The following is a 14,143-nucleotide window of genomic DNA, read 5'->3' as shown; positions in this document are numbered from 1 at the left end:
ATCTGTGCTTGGGCCTCTCCTATTTTCAATTTACATCCTTCCCCTGGGTTTCATCCTGAGGAAATATGGCCTGGGCTATCATATTTATGCAGATGATTGTCAGATCTACCTGGCTTTGAAAAAACCAGACTCCATCTCTCTTCTGGACCAATGTTTGGCTGAAGTGAGGGTTTGGCTTGCTAATAATTTCCTTAAGCTAAATGATTCTAAGTCTGAGGCACTCCTGATGACCCCTAACCAAACAACACAAGTATCTTCTGATTTGGCCACTCTCCCTTTTGACCTCAAGCAGTGTGTTACCAACCTTGGGGTGAAATTTGATACACAGTTTTCCATGGGCCCTCAGATTAATGCAGTGGTCAGATCGTGTTTTTATCAGCTGCGCAGACTAGTCCGCTTAAAACCGATCCTGAAACGAGCACACCTGGAATCCGTAATCCATGCTTTTATCATCTCAGGACTGGATTACGCAAATTCCATTTAAAGTGGTTTACCTGCCTCCGCTCTTAACAGGCTTCAGGTCATACTAAACGCGGCAGCCAGGTTTTTAATAAACACTCCTAGGAGAGAACATATCACACCTGTACTGGAGCGGCTCCACTGGCTACCCGTAAACTTTAGGGTCAAATTTAAAATGCTGATTTTTTTTTAAGGCCCTGAACGGTCTAGCACCGGATTACCTGTCGGATCTTGTCACTAGATATGTGCCAAACCGGGCGTTGAGGTCTGCTGATTGCCTGCTGCTTCGTGTTCCATTAATGAAATACAAAACGCGGGGGCAGCGTGCTTTTGTCTATGCTGCTCCGACACTATGGAATGCACTTCCTCTTTCGGTGAGGCTGGCACCATCCCTCCTCCGGCTCCGGCTGCTGAAGGCTCACTTTTACGACCAGGCATTTTTAAATCCCTGACTTTTATTATTTTATTATGTGTCTTTTTATTGACTTTAATTATCTGCCTTGTTGTGCATTTTATTGTTGACCGTGTATTGTTTTATATTGTGCTTTTACTTTTTATTCTGTACAGCACTTTGGTCGGCTGCCATGCCGTTTTTAAATGTGCTTTATAAATAAAGATGGTATGGTAAAAAATGCTCATAAAATACGTATGTGGAGTAACCAGGTAGGTAAGTTTTAACTTTGCAAATCTGCAATGCCTGCCTCCAGAGGGTTAATAAGAAAGTGAGGTGATGAGAGCACCTCCTCTGCCGTTTTGATTCTGAAAGGTTTTGTGAGATTTCCCATTTAATCTGGAAATATCCATGAATGGGTTTGAGTGTGGTGTGTAGTTCTTGCTGTGTGACTGGACACCATACACTGTCTGACCAAAACAGTAAAATCCAAGAACTTTTATCAACATGTGTGGGATTTTTCATGTTTAGAAAAAGAATCCTGCTGTGTGAACTGGGTCTAAGTCTTTCTCAGGGTGAGACACGTTCGACCCAGTCTCCAACTGAAGAAAAAACACAAAGACAGATCTTTCTTGACATTGCCAAAGGCTTAAGATATGAAGGTGGCTGATCTTCATATTTCCGTTTTACTCGTTCCTGGATCTCCATTTTAATAAGCTGATTAACGGACAGCTGGCTCGATGGCTTCTGCCTGCCTGGCAGCGTCAAAGGCCTGCTGTGTGTGTGAATAGGCTGCAGACTCTGCTAGCTGACTGGAGAAGCCTGTGTGCTATCCAAAGATGTCAAAGCAATCCTTTTTTAATCCTCCGCCCTTCTGCTGGGAGCCCGTTGTTGGAGAAACATCACAGAACACATGACATGGTTGATAAGGGTGATTTAGTTCATTTTGGGTTATTAGTGAACTGCTTATCAGAACATTATCAATTTCAGTACTTATTTACAGGCTGAATGCATTAAGTGTAAGATTTGATCAAGTGGGAAGCATTGACAGTGCCTGGCTTTAATCATTTATGCTCATCACCCCTGTGTGTGTGATTGGGTGAAGTGTGTGTCATTCCAAAGTGTAAATGGAGTCAGATCTCTGGAGGGTTGGAGGGTGGTGGTGAGGGCGATTGGATTTCTGATGATAGACCAGACAAAAAAAGGCTTTCCATGTGATTTGTTGTGATGCAAATGTAAACGGTTCAGAGAAATCTGCTTCAGATGACTTTGGTGCCACGTGGCGCTGCTGTTTGGTAGTCAGGTGAAGGTCTGCGCCCCTTTATATTGGATAATCATGTGCAGTAGCTGAAAGAAATTGCCCGCTGGTGACCTTTTGTTTTGCTTTTATTCTAATTTGTGCAGCTGGATTAGCAGTGGGAACGCTGCAGAGTCTGGGAGCGCTGAGTTGGGTGCAGAGAGATAAGCATCTTGGAAAAGCTCCAGACAAGAAAATTATAATCATATAGACAGATTTAACTACCGACGCACCGAAGGAGCATGAAGCACAAAGAGGTCGGACTTGGGAAATAACGCTTTATATTATGGATCAAGAGACTCCAGCTGACACACACATACACACACACACACTCAAGGTGGGTGGTAAAACGAGACTTTCACCTGCCGAGCAGAAGTATAAATCTTTCTGGAAAAAGAAAAATGAGACCCATCAACATGAGAAGGATGACTTTAATTTGCTGGTTGGCGAGTGGGGAAAAAATATGTTGATATTCTCTGTGATTTGTAAAAGCTGCTTCAAGCATTTTATTATAATGGTGGGATAGAGAAAAATAAGTATGATTTATAACTAAAACACCGTAAAAGAAGTTAACTAATGATGTAATATTCACAAATGTCCATTACATCACCTGCAGAACCTCATCTGATTGATTTAATTGGGATTAGAGAATATTTCCATTTTTGGTTCTTTTTAAAACACAGGAAAGGTTTAGCTTTTCCTTGCTAACGTTTCGTTTGCTGACTGCAAAACATCCCACAGAGCTGACGCTGATGGTGGTGCTGATGGTGGCGTCACTTCCTATCCTGTTTATCCGTGAGGGCGTTGTCGCCCTCTGCTGCCCGCTCTCCCCTCTCCGATGACACAGTCCCGTAGACCCCATCGTCTCTGTTCATAGTCAAGCATCCACGTCTCCTTGTCTCTACAGCTTCGTTTATCCATCTTTTGTATTTTTGTTGTTCGGTGTTTAAACAAGTCGAAAACACAAGAGCAGCAAAGCAAGAAGCAGAAAACACAATAAAGAAGTCAGCCGTAACAGATCACTGCGCAAGAGAAAACCATGTAATGGACTGGGACGACACAAGGATCATAAACACCACCATTAGAAACTAAACACAGTAAGAACACACCAAAGAGGATTAGAGAATATTTTACTAATATTTAATACATTTATGTGTAAAAATGAGACAAAGATGGCAGAAAAGCATTTTAATGCGCGCACGCACGCACACGCACGCACGCACACACACACACACACACACACACACACACACACAGATATCAGGAGAATAAAATGGCCCGTTTTGTTTAAGGGTGGTGTCTGATTGATTTGGCTGTAACGGTGACTGCCGGTGTTCCCGGTGTTTCACTCCACATAATTCTTTGATGAATGCCGCGCATCCCAAAAATCGCTCCACTGCAAGAGGAAATCAAATTAAATCACCTGGATACGATCTGTAATTGATTGGAACCGTCAAACAGGAAAGGAAGCACCATTTATAAAAGGAAGTTTTTCCACAAAGAACACAGATTAAATGATGTGTTTTTATTATACTGTGTTTATATGGTATATGATGCTTTTCTCAGAGCTGGTTGGAGGAATCAGGGTGTCACTCTTAGAGCATCGGTCTCAAATACAATCATCTTTCAATCCCTGCTTCACCCTAGCAGAAGCTTTCTGTCGCCGCTGCCTCACGGGCCAAATTCAAATGTATGTTTTATTATCGTTGGTCGGGTACCAAACCAGGAGCTGGATCACTAAAGCATTAAATGAAAGCACTGTACTCTCCTATCCACTTCACAGTGTATGACTTTGTTTCAAATCAATACTGTAAATTACTGAAGGCGTGGGATGAGGATATGCCAAATGATATTCATTGAAGGGAATCGTGTTCCCCTGGGCTGTCAATAAAGCCCGGCATGTTCCTTCACTTCTCTCCCTGGCAAGCCCGTTGTGGAAAGAGAATTTCTACTTTGTCAGGTTGTGTTTTTCATGAATAACAACTACAGATTTTCATAATTCCTTTCAGGCAACAATCTACAGCCAGAGTGATTGATCTTATGTCTGCCTGCCCATCCCTACCATCCGTATAATTAGCTGACAATGCACTGTAATGTATATTCTACCAGGAAGTATCTGCTCAATACTTTAAGGTCTATGTAGGTAATTCGTATATTTAAATTTTGTTTTCTGCAGTCGGTTATGAAGGTTGACTCAAAAGGCAGACCAGAGGATGAAATGGATGTCTCAGTAATGCGCTTTGATCTCACATGCAGGTTTGCACCATTTAAAATGAAACATGAAATTAAATTCATTTCCACTCAGAAACCTGTAACATTTTCCTAGTCTAGATTATTTGCCAATAAGACTCACTGTTGTTTGATATCAAATCAACAGCAGTAGTGTCATCTGCAAACATTTAACTTTTTTTAATGGATCATTGACCCTTTGCACGTGACGTCACGCCACTCATGGGACCGCCCCGTTCGCCATAATGGACGGCAAAAAGACCGTTTACACACATTGAAACGCTGGTGAAGCTAGTCAAAACAAGCCCGTTTGCAGCAATCAATCAAACGGACTAGCAGCCCTCAGGATTACAGCGAACGTGTTTTTACCGGGTGAGATTAACGTTTATTTATTTCACGAGAAAGACATGGACAGGGATAAATGTGATGTGCTCTACTGATAGATGGATATTTCACCATGGAGGACACGTAGTACTGTCCACTGTAGTGAAAAGCGAGATAATTAATTACAATATTGCTCCAATGTATGATTACGTGTGTTAAAATTACGTTATGTAGTACGAGCGTCGCCGTTAAGAGAGATCTTGTCTCATCCCGGTGTGAGAGCAGCAGCTGAACAGGCGGTGACACCACCAGCAACAAAAACTAGTAGGGATCGGGACATTTTTTAAATCAGCTTCGGTGTAAAGTGAAATGTTGTTTATAACATAATGTTATAAATCCAGTCGGGAGAATTTAGGCAAAGTAGGCAACTTGTCTACATCAGTGAACAGCTGCAGAGAGAACTTAAGCTAACGTTCGTAAGCTAGTTAATAACACTTAACTTTTGTAAACACCGCTCTCTATGAGCCCCTTCTAGGTGCGCTACTTCTTCTGAAAACTGAACATGGGCTTGAACTAGTAGAGGGAATGTTAAAGATCGCAAAAACAATTTCAGGCTCTACTTTCCCCTTTGTTTAGTACTTGTGTCGCTCGCTGTTTACAAGCTTTTGCCATCCAGTATGGCGGACCCACGTGATTAGCTGACGTAGGGTCAGTATTATTCAGCACTCCTTGTTTGCATCCTTTTGTGATTCTATGTCTCTGCTGCCTATATAAAAACTTCAAAGTATGGAGAAAAAAAACCCCAATCCATCTGTTTTCTGTCAATGTTGGGTTTTAGGAATTATGTGCCTTAATTGAGCCGATTCAAAAGATCTATATTTGTGATGTCACAAATAGGTGATTTAGCGTACAACCACCTCTCATCTGTCAACACCAAGTCTCTCCCAGATATCGGAGCTTCTTAGCTAATAGCAGTCTGAGCAGCAGGTGGGGGGAAGTGACAGCAACAGCTTATTTCCTTAAGGAGACAGAGCTCTGAAACAGCTCATTCTGGAATGTACTGAAAAAGTCAAGAATAAAACTCATGAAACTGCATTATCTTATAGGTATTTTTTGCATAAAACTTCATAAGCATGTTTTGTATAGCCCATTGTATTTATATAGACTATTATAACTTTTAAAAAGTCTTAGTTGGTCTTTAAATTGTGTCGCTACAATTAAATTGTCCCAGGTTATCACATGGTTCTAAATAATAACTGTATTGACCTTGAAAGGCTGATTTTCTTGCACCTTTAAATAAAGTCAGGACATCCTCCATCACTAGAATAAGGCGTGCAAATTTAAAACATCCGTCAGATCATGAGCAGCTTCCTATAGCAGGTTTACATTAATAAGTGTCCCTGGAGCTCTGCTGACCCACCAACTTTAAAGAAAATATTCAAGCTAAACAAGAATAATGCATTCTGGGCTGTGAGGGTCCAGTAGTAACTTCACTGATGTGTGACAGCCATTATCATCCGAGCTGTCAGTGCTACACACATAAGTGAGCAGATGATTTCTTATGAGCAGAATCCTGATGGAGACATCATTATCCACATCCTTGGCCTTGTTCGGTCCGACTCACCTTCTTCTCGTCTCTCTGAGACGAAAGTTGATGAATCGGTTGTCAGGGAAATTTTCTGAATATTTCCTGTGGCCATGGTTAAGCATGCATCACTGCGTGTTTCATCTGGGGCATCTAAAATCGCTCTCTGGGGTTGTTTCATTTTTGATTTGTGATAATGAACAGATTAGACTTGCACATCTTTATTTGATATTTTACAAATAAACGTTTTTGTGTTTAACATTATTTTAAAAATGAAGACGTAACTGACTTTCAGAAATTTGCAAAGGAAAAAAAATAGCTGAGACTTAATGCATTTTTTTTATTCCTTCTAATTTTTAAGGATTGAAGCACAAAAATGTTTTTGAATGGCCATCATCTATTTATTCTCTAAATCCAACAAAAAATTTGAATATTTTTCACATAATCGTCTTTTTCTGCATTCGTCTCCATTTGGACACCATTGATATTCCTCCACCATACTACTTTTCTTCAAATTTTGTCCCCTTTCATGTGCTGGATAAGATCCTTCCTTGTTTTTTTCCCACTCACCCTGAGTAAATCTTAGGTGACAGTTTAATGACCAAAAGATGTGTTGGTATAGAAACGAAAATCTAGCCAGATGAGTGATAGATAAGCAATTAGAAAATGAGAACTGAAGATAATGTGTTTGGATTGTGAGGGTTTCTGGTTCATTCTGAGATTCAGAGTGAAAGTTAACTTAAAAAGCAAAGAATTGTAAAAATTACACAAACAATACTCACAATATTTAACTTACTGACAGATAAAGGGTTATTTGACTTATTTTACAGCGTTTATTAAACTGTATGTGCAAAATATATCTAGAGATGATGGAAGATCCAACTGAAATCTGGGATCTCTAAGAGTTACCTGCCAATGTGGCGATGTAAGAAGCTTTTGGTATCTAAGGATGCAGACGGATAAATTATTTATCAGAAAAATTGTTTCACCCAGAACCGTGATATTTACGTTGCTCATTTCTTCACTTGAAATGAATTTCTTCAGCTCTACAGCTTGAAAAAATAATTTTCCTTTCAGTCGCTCAAGCTAAGCCATCCAGGTGCTGATGTTAGTTTAATGTCTACCATTCAAACGTGGCTTTTATAATCCGTTTACAGACACCAGAGCTTATTTCCCAAAAGGTCAAGCCGTTTCGTTAAAGCATAACTCGTGTCGGCGTTGCAGAGAAAAGTTGAGCGGTGTGACATTTCTTTCATCGTCATTTGGTTTCTAAATAAACGCAGAAAACTACTGATGAATAATTTAATATACGGTAAGCCCAAACATGATTTCCCTTCATGCTGACCAGAAATCAGCGTTTCACGAAGGATTTGCATAAAAAGTCTTCACAGAATCTTCCTCTTCCTTTGACCTAATGTATGCTAACAGTCTCATAATCTCAGCTTTGCTGCATGTGCACATCACCACCAGATAAGGAGTTAATAAACCACCAAAGCACAGAGGCAGCTACGTGATGATGCCTGCCAGACATGGAGATGCTTCCTGCCCCTTTATTCATGCTCATAGCTGATCGTGTACTTTTTAAATAGATAATCATCTGTTCATTCTCACATTCAGTTGGTGCAAACGCTGATTTATAAACTTTTCCTAAGAGCCAGTTTTGCTTTACTCAAGTTTTTCAACACAGAACAGCGAGCCACTTGCATCTTCCACTCTAACAGTAGAAGGAGACAAACTTTAACTGTATTGTCTGACCTTTTCATCAGATCAGAAAAAGAAAATTATAAAACAAGCTTATTATAACCTTCTATAACTTTTGTAGGGGAAAAAGATCATTATTGGTGCTGTTGTTTATTATTCGCCCTATCAGAACACCCAATGCATCAGGAATTATGTGTGATTTTTTTAGAAATCCATCCTGCAATATAATGAAGGCAATGTATAAAACAATTTATCATGATTTCATTGCTTAACCCACCCTTTGCCCCATAGCGCTCCAAGACATTCGAACTGAGCGCCGTGCAGCATTAGCCAATAGCGTAAGATATCTGCCTACGGCTGTCAATTGCAGAGCGTGCACACACATTTGCAGGCGTTCCTAGACTGATGCAGAGTTGACGGCCTTTCTCATGGACAAGTAATTATTTAAAATATATCCATCCATCCATCTTCTGAACGCACTTCGTCCACGCAGGGTCGCGTGGGGAGCTGGTGCCTATCTCCAGCAGTCAACGGGCAAGTAGGCGGGGTACACCCTGGACAGAGAGCCAGTCCATCGCAGATTTAAATGAATAACCAGTATATCTGAGAACAATACCTGTATAACTGTGTTTTTGCTCTTCTGGTCAGCTACAGGTGCGCGTTCATGAACGAGAGACGTTGCTTCTAGCCGTAAATGTGGATGTAGTGAGAGGGGCTTGAGGTGCAATACCTCTAGATTGTGTAATAGGAGAAAAAAACTCCAGATTTCTATAAAATCTGACTTATTTGAGTCAACGTTTACCATCAACAGCTGGCGCAGGTTTTTGTAATATTGCCGAGTCTACACAAGACATTGTTAGCGCCATCTTTAGAGCCCCTGCTGGTTTCACAATAAAGCCATTAGATTCAGTTTGGTGTTTGTAAATGATGCACGATTTAATCTGGCTTCAGTTCAAGGTGTCCTGGGTTTTAATTAATGTGAATCACAATTTACATAAAGCAAACGGCTTCTAAAGAGCCTGTAATTATTATACATGTAAACGAGCACTTGGTTAATAAAACCGTGAGCGTGTTCAGTAAACGGTTTCCTTGTACAAAAAATGATCTGATAAGTAAAAATTACACAAGGAACGCAGCTAAATGGTATGTGATTCAGAAATGTGTCATCATGTTCAATTTGCACGCATGAGTTCATAAAAAAACAAGCTTTTATTTTGAATTTTGAATAAAAATGCTTCAGAAGATGATGCATAAAACAGCTGAAAGCTCCAGGATCACATCTTGTTTTTGTATCAAGGTTAAAAAACTTTTATATTAAAACTCTAATAAACACTGATTTTGCATTTCTTTGTCCAACAACAATTTTAAAGCTAAAAACGTTGAATCACACCTGAACTTTCCAGAATTAATAACATTCACAGTTTTACATTGTTTCTGACATAATGCCTTGAATCCCTCACCTCCATCTATGACCTCCACCTTTAGTAATGGCACAATTAGAGCCATCATTACTGCATGCCCCAGAAAAACCTGAGATGTCTCTTTAACAAGCCAATCAGCTTCACCAGCAGGCCTTCGCTCATGTTTTCATCGGCCATGTGTCTTTGCCAAATGCTGTAGTTTAAAAGGTGGCTCTAAATAAATTGAGCTCCACGGAGATAACCATGGTTGAAAAGTGAAATCACATTTGATGGCAGTCATTAGCTTTTCTCACTGGCCAAATGCATCATGCTGTCACCGTTTTGTTCCCACAGAACCTATTAAATGCCATTAGTGGGAGCGTTTGAAGGTAGCAAATTACCCTTGAGCTGCACGGAAATCTGCATTAGTATTTTTAAAATGTTTGCTTTGACAGCGATTGTAAACCATGTTTACTGTAGCTTTTGGTGTACACTCACTTATGCTCTGTGTGCGTGTGCATTGTTTGTGTGTGTGTGTGTGTGTGTGTGTGTGTGTGTGTGTGTGTGTGTGTGTGTGTGTGTGTGTGTGTGGGTGTGCATGTGCGTGTGTGTGTGTGTGTGCCTGTGCATGCGTGTTGTGTATGCAGAAAGACTGAATTCAAAATATCCTATCCAAGTTTACGTTCCTATTCTCTTTGAGATTGGATGATCACTAAAGAACCGTGTTCCCGCTGAGTTACTTTTGCAGAATCTGAAAACTAGCATGAATTGTGTGTCGATTAGCAGGATTTCTAACAACTAGATTTCAAAGTGTTCTGGGTCAAATATGCAACTTTAATGAGCTTCTAAAAAAGTAAAAGTTAGCATTTCACGTGCATTCAAAATGAACCCAGAATATTTTGCACGCAGCCAAAAACTCCTAAAACATTAATATATTAAAGATGTGGTTGAATAAAAAACATGTTTAAATTATTATAATGGGTCACTCTGAGGATTTCATGCAGGCTAAACATGAAAACAATCTCCTACACCTATCTCCTGTGTTAGCTTCTGATAGAAAATTGATGGTGAAATGCTAGGATTGGAAAATCCTCACACTGTGATGTCACACTGAATTTGCAGTCATGGCCTCGCCCATCTTGGCTCACGGCCACCAACTGGAAGGCTTTTTAAAATGTATTTGTAGCGAGGAGAGAGAGTGGAGAGTGTCTTGGTGATAGTAACTTTGCAACCTGGCTGAACGTGTTCTGTTGGCCAATCAGAAGTGAGGTGTGTGCATATCATTAATAATAATGAGCATGTCTGGGGGCTAGGGTTAGGAGATAAAAGGCATGAAGGGGATTGTTGGGCGCTAACGATCTCAGTTTATAAATTTAAACATTGTGATTTCTGGTTCGTTGCCAGTCTATTCTTTTGTATGTCCTGAACCTCTCTGACTTCTCTGATAAAGACAGATCTGACACTGAAGCTCCTCCTTGGAGCTGATTTAGCCCCCCGACCCTCCCCGGTCCCCCGTCCCATGTCACTGTTTGAGCTGCCGTAGTGATGGCGGCTGTCAGGGGAGGAGCCAACGACCTTTGCTTAACTAATGGCTCCTTCATCATCCCCAGTGCCACCAGCATGCGCCCTGCGTTTATTGCTCTTTATTTTAAATTAAATCACAGCAGGGCCCATCCATCATGGTCACCCGTGACCTTTACTGGAGGTGATGGTTTGGCCCTGAACAAGTCGCCATGATGGTTTGGAGCAACCTCAGCATCAGAAGCGATCATTCCTTTGAGCAGGGTCCACTAAAGATCCCTCAGTTCATTACTTTGATCAGTTCGTGTGTTTGGTAACCTTTCTGTCGGTGCGCATTTATAATCCATCTAATTTTCTACGCTTAAGCTTCTCAGCCAGTTTAGTGTAACGAGACAACAAATTTCTGCCTCCTGCTTTAAATTAGACAAAGCTATGGAGATAGCTCAGACTTTGAGTTTAATGTGAGCAAAAGGAATTTTCCCTTCGACTTGATCTGTGTGTAGAAGGAAATTCCGGCGGGGCCGGCTCTAGGTAATTTGGTGCCCAAGGCGAGAGTGCCCATTTGCACCCCCCCGTGCCTGCACGCCTCTCACCCAAACCCAAGTCCACCCACCCACCGCACGTTGGAAGAAAGTAACCCCACAGTGATTCCTTAGTTACAATTTTTTTATTTTAAATATTCACACAGCAACTCTTTAAAGTCAACAGCCTGAAGAATAAATGTAAGCTTGAAAGATAAGTAACCTGAGAATATTACAATAACCAACACCTCAAAATGTTGTGCAAATATCATTGGGGGTGGGGGGTGCAAAATCAACAACTGTGCAATCAAAAGCAAAACTCAAACATCAAAGTGTCATCATAAAGAAAGTTCTACTTTCCATTTTGTTCAACTGCTGTGGCCAGTCAGCAGGATCCATGGGGCCAGCAGCTCATACATGTTCACAGACATCTGATGAAGCTGATGATGATGTCTCTTCAGGCTGTTGGATTGGAGCACTGAGTCTGCTGCTGTTGGGTTCTTCTGTGAGAAAATAAACACACACACACACACACACACACACACACACACACACACACACACACACACACACACACACACACACACACACACACACACACACACACACACACACACACACACACAAAGCAACTTAACCCTTTGATGCATGAATTAAGAACAGTGCCACTTTCACATTCAGTGTTCCTCAGTCATGTGCAGTGACGCTTTTCATTATTTTTAATGTTACTGGACTTTTTATTTTATTGATCATTTTTTAATCTGTTCTATGAAAACATGAATAAAATTATCAAAAACAGGTGGAAGTGACTGCATCCATGGGGAATATTTGAAAAAACGTATGTCTCACTCTCAGGTGCTCTTCAGCGTCAAATACATGGTAGAATATAAGGAAGAAGAACCGGTGATCTGAGGCACTCTGAGGATTACATTTATTAAACAAGGAAACGCCGACGCGTTTCGGTACCACCTTCTTCAGGGCATAAACCTTTTTGCCTTGAAGATGACTCACTAATGTCACAAAAACTAATGTCCATCCTTTTTTACAAATTTACAGCCTAATAACATCTTAAGGAGACAATTTCAGATGTGTGTGTTCAGATTATTTAATATTCTCAATGCTAAATCAATGCTGCACTGATTGTGCCAAAAACAAGTGTCTGGTGTGGATTTAAATTAATTAATTTTGCATATCGATATATGTGATAAGCCGTTTAATTTGAAAAAGTCCGTTTCTACTGCTGATTACAAATAGCCTAACAAGTAACTTACTCACCTGGTTCTAGATGCTGAGACTGTAACTCAGTAAATGTGCTGCTGCTGCGTGATGCCTGGATGAAGACGCTGCAGCGTAAACATGAAAGAGACTGTATAAGATGTCATGCTGTGTTTAGGCAGTGCGATAGGCAGTTCTCACTCCCCGCCGGGCCCGACGGCAGCGGGGGAGTCCCTGCCACGGCCGCGGTGGTGCCGCCCACCCGATGTGTCGGAAAAAGTTGAAATTTTGCTACACCCACACCTAACGTTCTTCTGATATGAAAATATTAAATTCATATTGTATGCATACTTTAAACGTGAATCGAAGTTCATAAAAAGGCTGCAATCATACTCCAAAAAACGGTAAAAAAAATCTTACATTCTTCATCATCACAGTGAGGCTCAACAGGTGTAGAAGACAGTCCCGCCACCGTGGTGTCAACAGGTGCCTGTGTGGCTGCAGATGTCTCACTGCATCTGGACACGACGATTCAAAAGTAAAATTAATTGGTTAAAGTTATGAGATACTGTATTGTGTATGTAAACAGCTAGCAAGGGTCCGTCCGTGGACCGTGCGTGGCAGGAGAGGCAGTTAGCTAAAATTGTAACGCAAAAAGTTCCGTTGCCAAATTTATAAAGTCTACATACCTCTGCTTTGGGCCCGTTTTTTTTCTTCTTCCTCCTTCCTTTGCTTTCGGAATGCTGATCCCGATGGCTTAGGTGTTCTTTTCATCGTAAAAGATATCAAAAGTTTAAACGCGACAACAGGATGTCCTACAGTGCTACCCACACACGTGATCTACGGCACCCTTAACGGTCAAATGCTTCGGAGCAGTGGCCCAAGCGGGAGCTCGTCATGCAGCCAGATCATTAGAATTTAAATATTGATGTTTTAATTTCATGTCATTTTAGAGGGGAATTTTGAGCATGTAGAGAGTGCATTTCATATTACAAACATAAATTTAATACACTTTTTTTATTTTTTATTTTTTTTATTTTGCGCCCTATCCATCAGATGGTGCCCCAGGCGGCCGCCTGTGTCGCCTGTCGGCAAAGCCGGCCCTGGATTCCGCTGTACGGTAGTTTTCCCGCTGACTCAGACTGAGACACGGAGCTGGCTCTCCCAGGTCTTCTGGTTGCGCAGTGATTATACATCAGCCCTGAGACGAAGAGGATCAGCCCAGCAAGAAAATTTAGATTTGACAAGTAAGCAAGTAAAAGTTTATTTATAAAGTGCCTTTCGCAGATATGAATCACAAAGTGCTGTACAACCATGCCCCCACAATGCGGGTGAAAAATTGAGGCCAACGCGGAAGTGACAAAAATTGCAGTTCCATCCGCTGGGGGCTGGTGTCAGAAGCGAGCAAATCCTCATTCACTCCCATGTTAAAAACCATGTTAAAAATACCAATTTCACAGCAGAAATAAACATGTTTACAGCCTGGTACCAAAACATGTT

Source organism: Nothobranchius furzeri, chromosome 18, assembly GCF_043380555.1.
Source record: "Nothobranchius furzeri strain GRZ-AD chromosome 18, NfurGRZ-RIMD1, whole genome shotgun sequence".
Classification (NCBI taxonomy): Eukaryota; Metazoa; Chordata; class Actinopteri; order Cyprinodontiformes; family Nothobranchiidae; genus Nothobranchius; species Nothobranchius furzeri.
Note: the sequence above shows the minus strand (reverse complement) of the source record.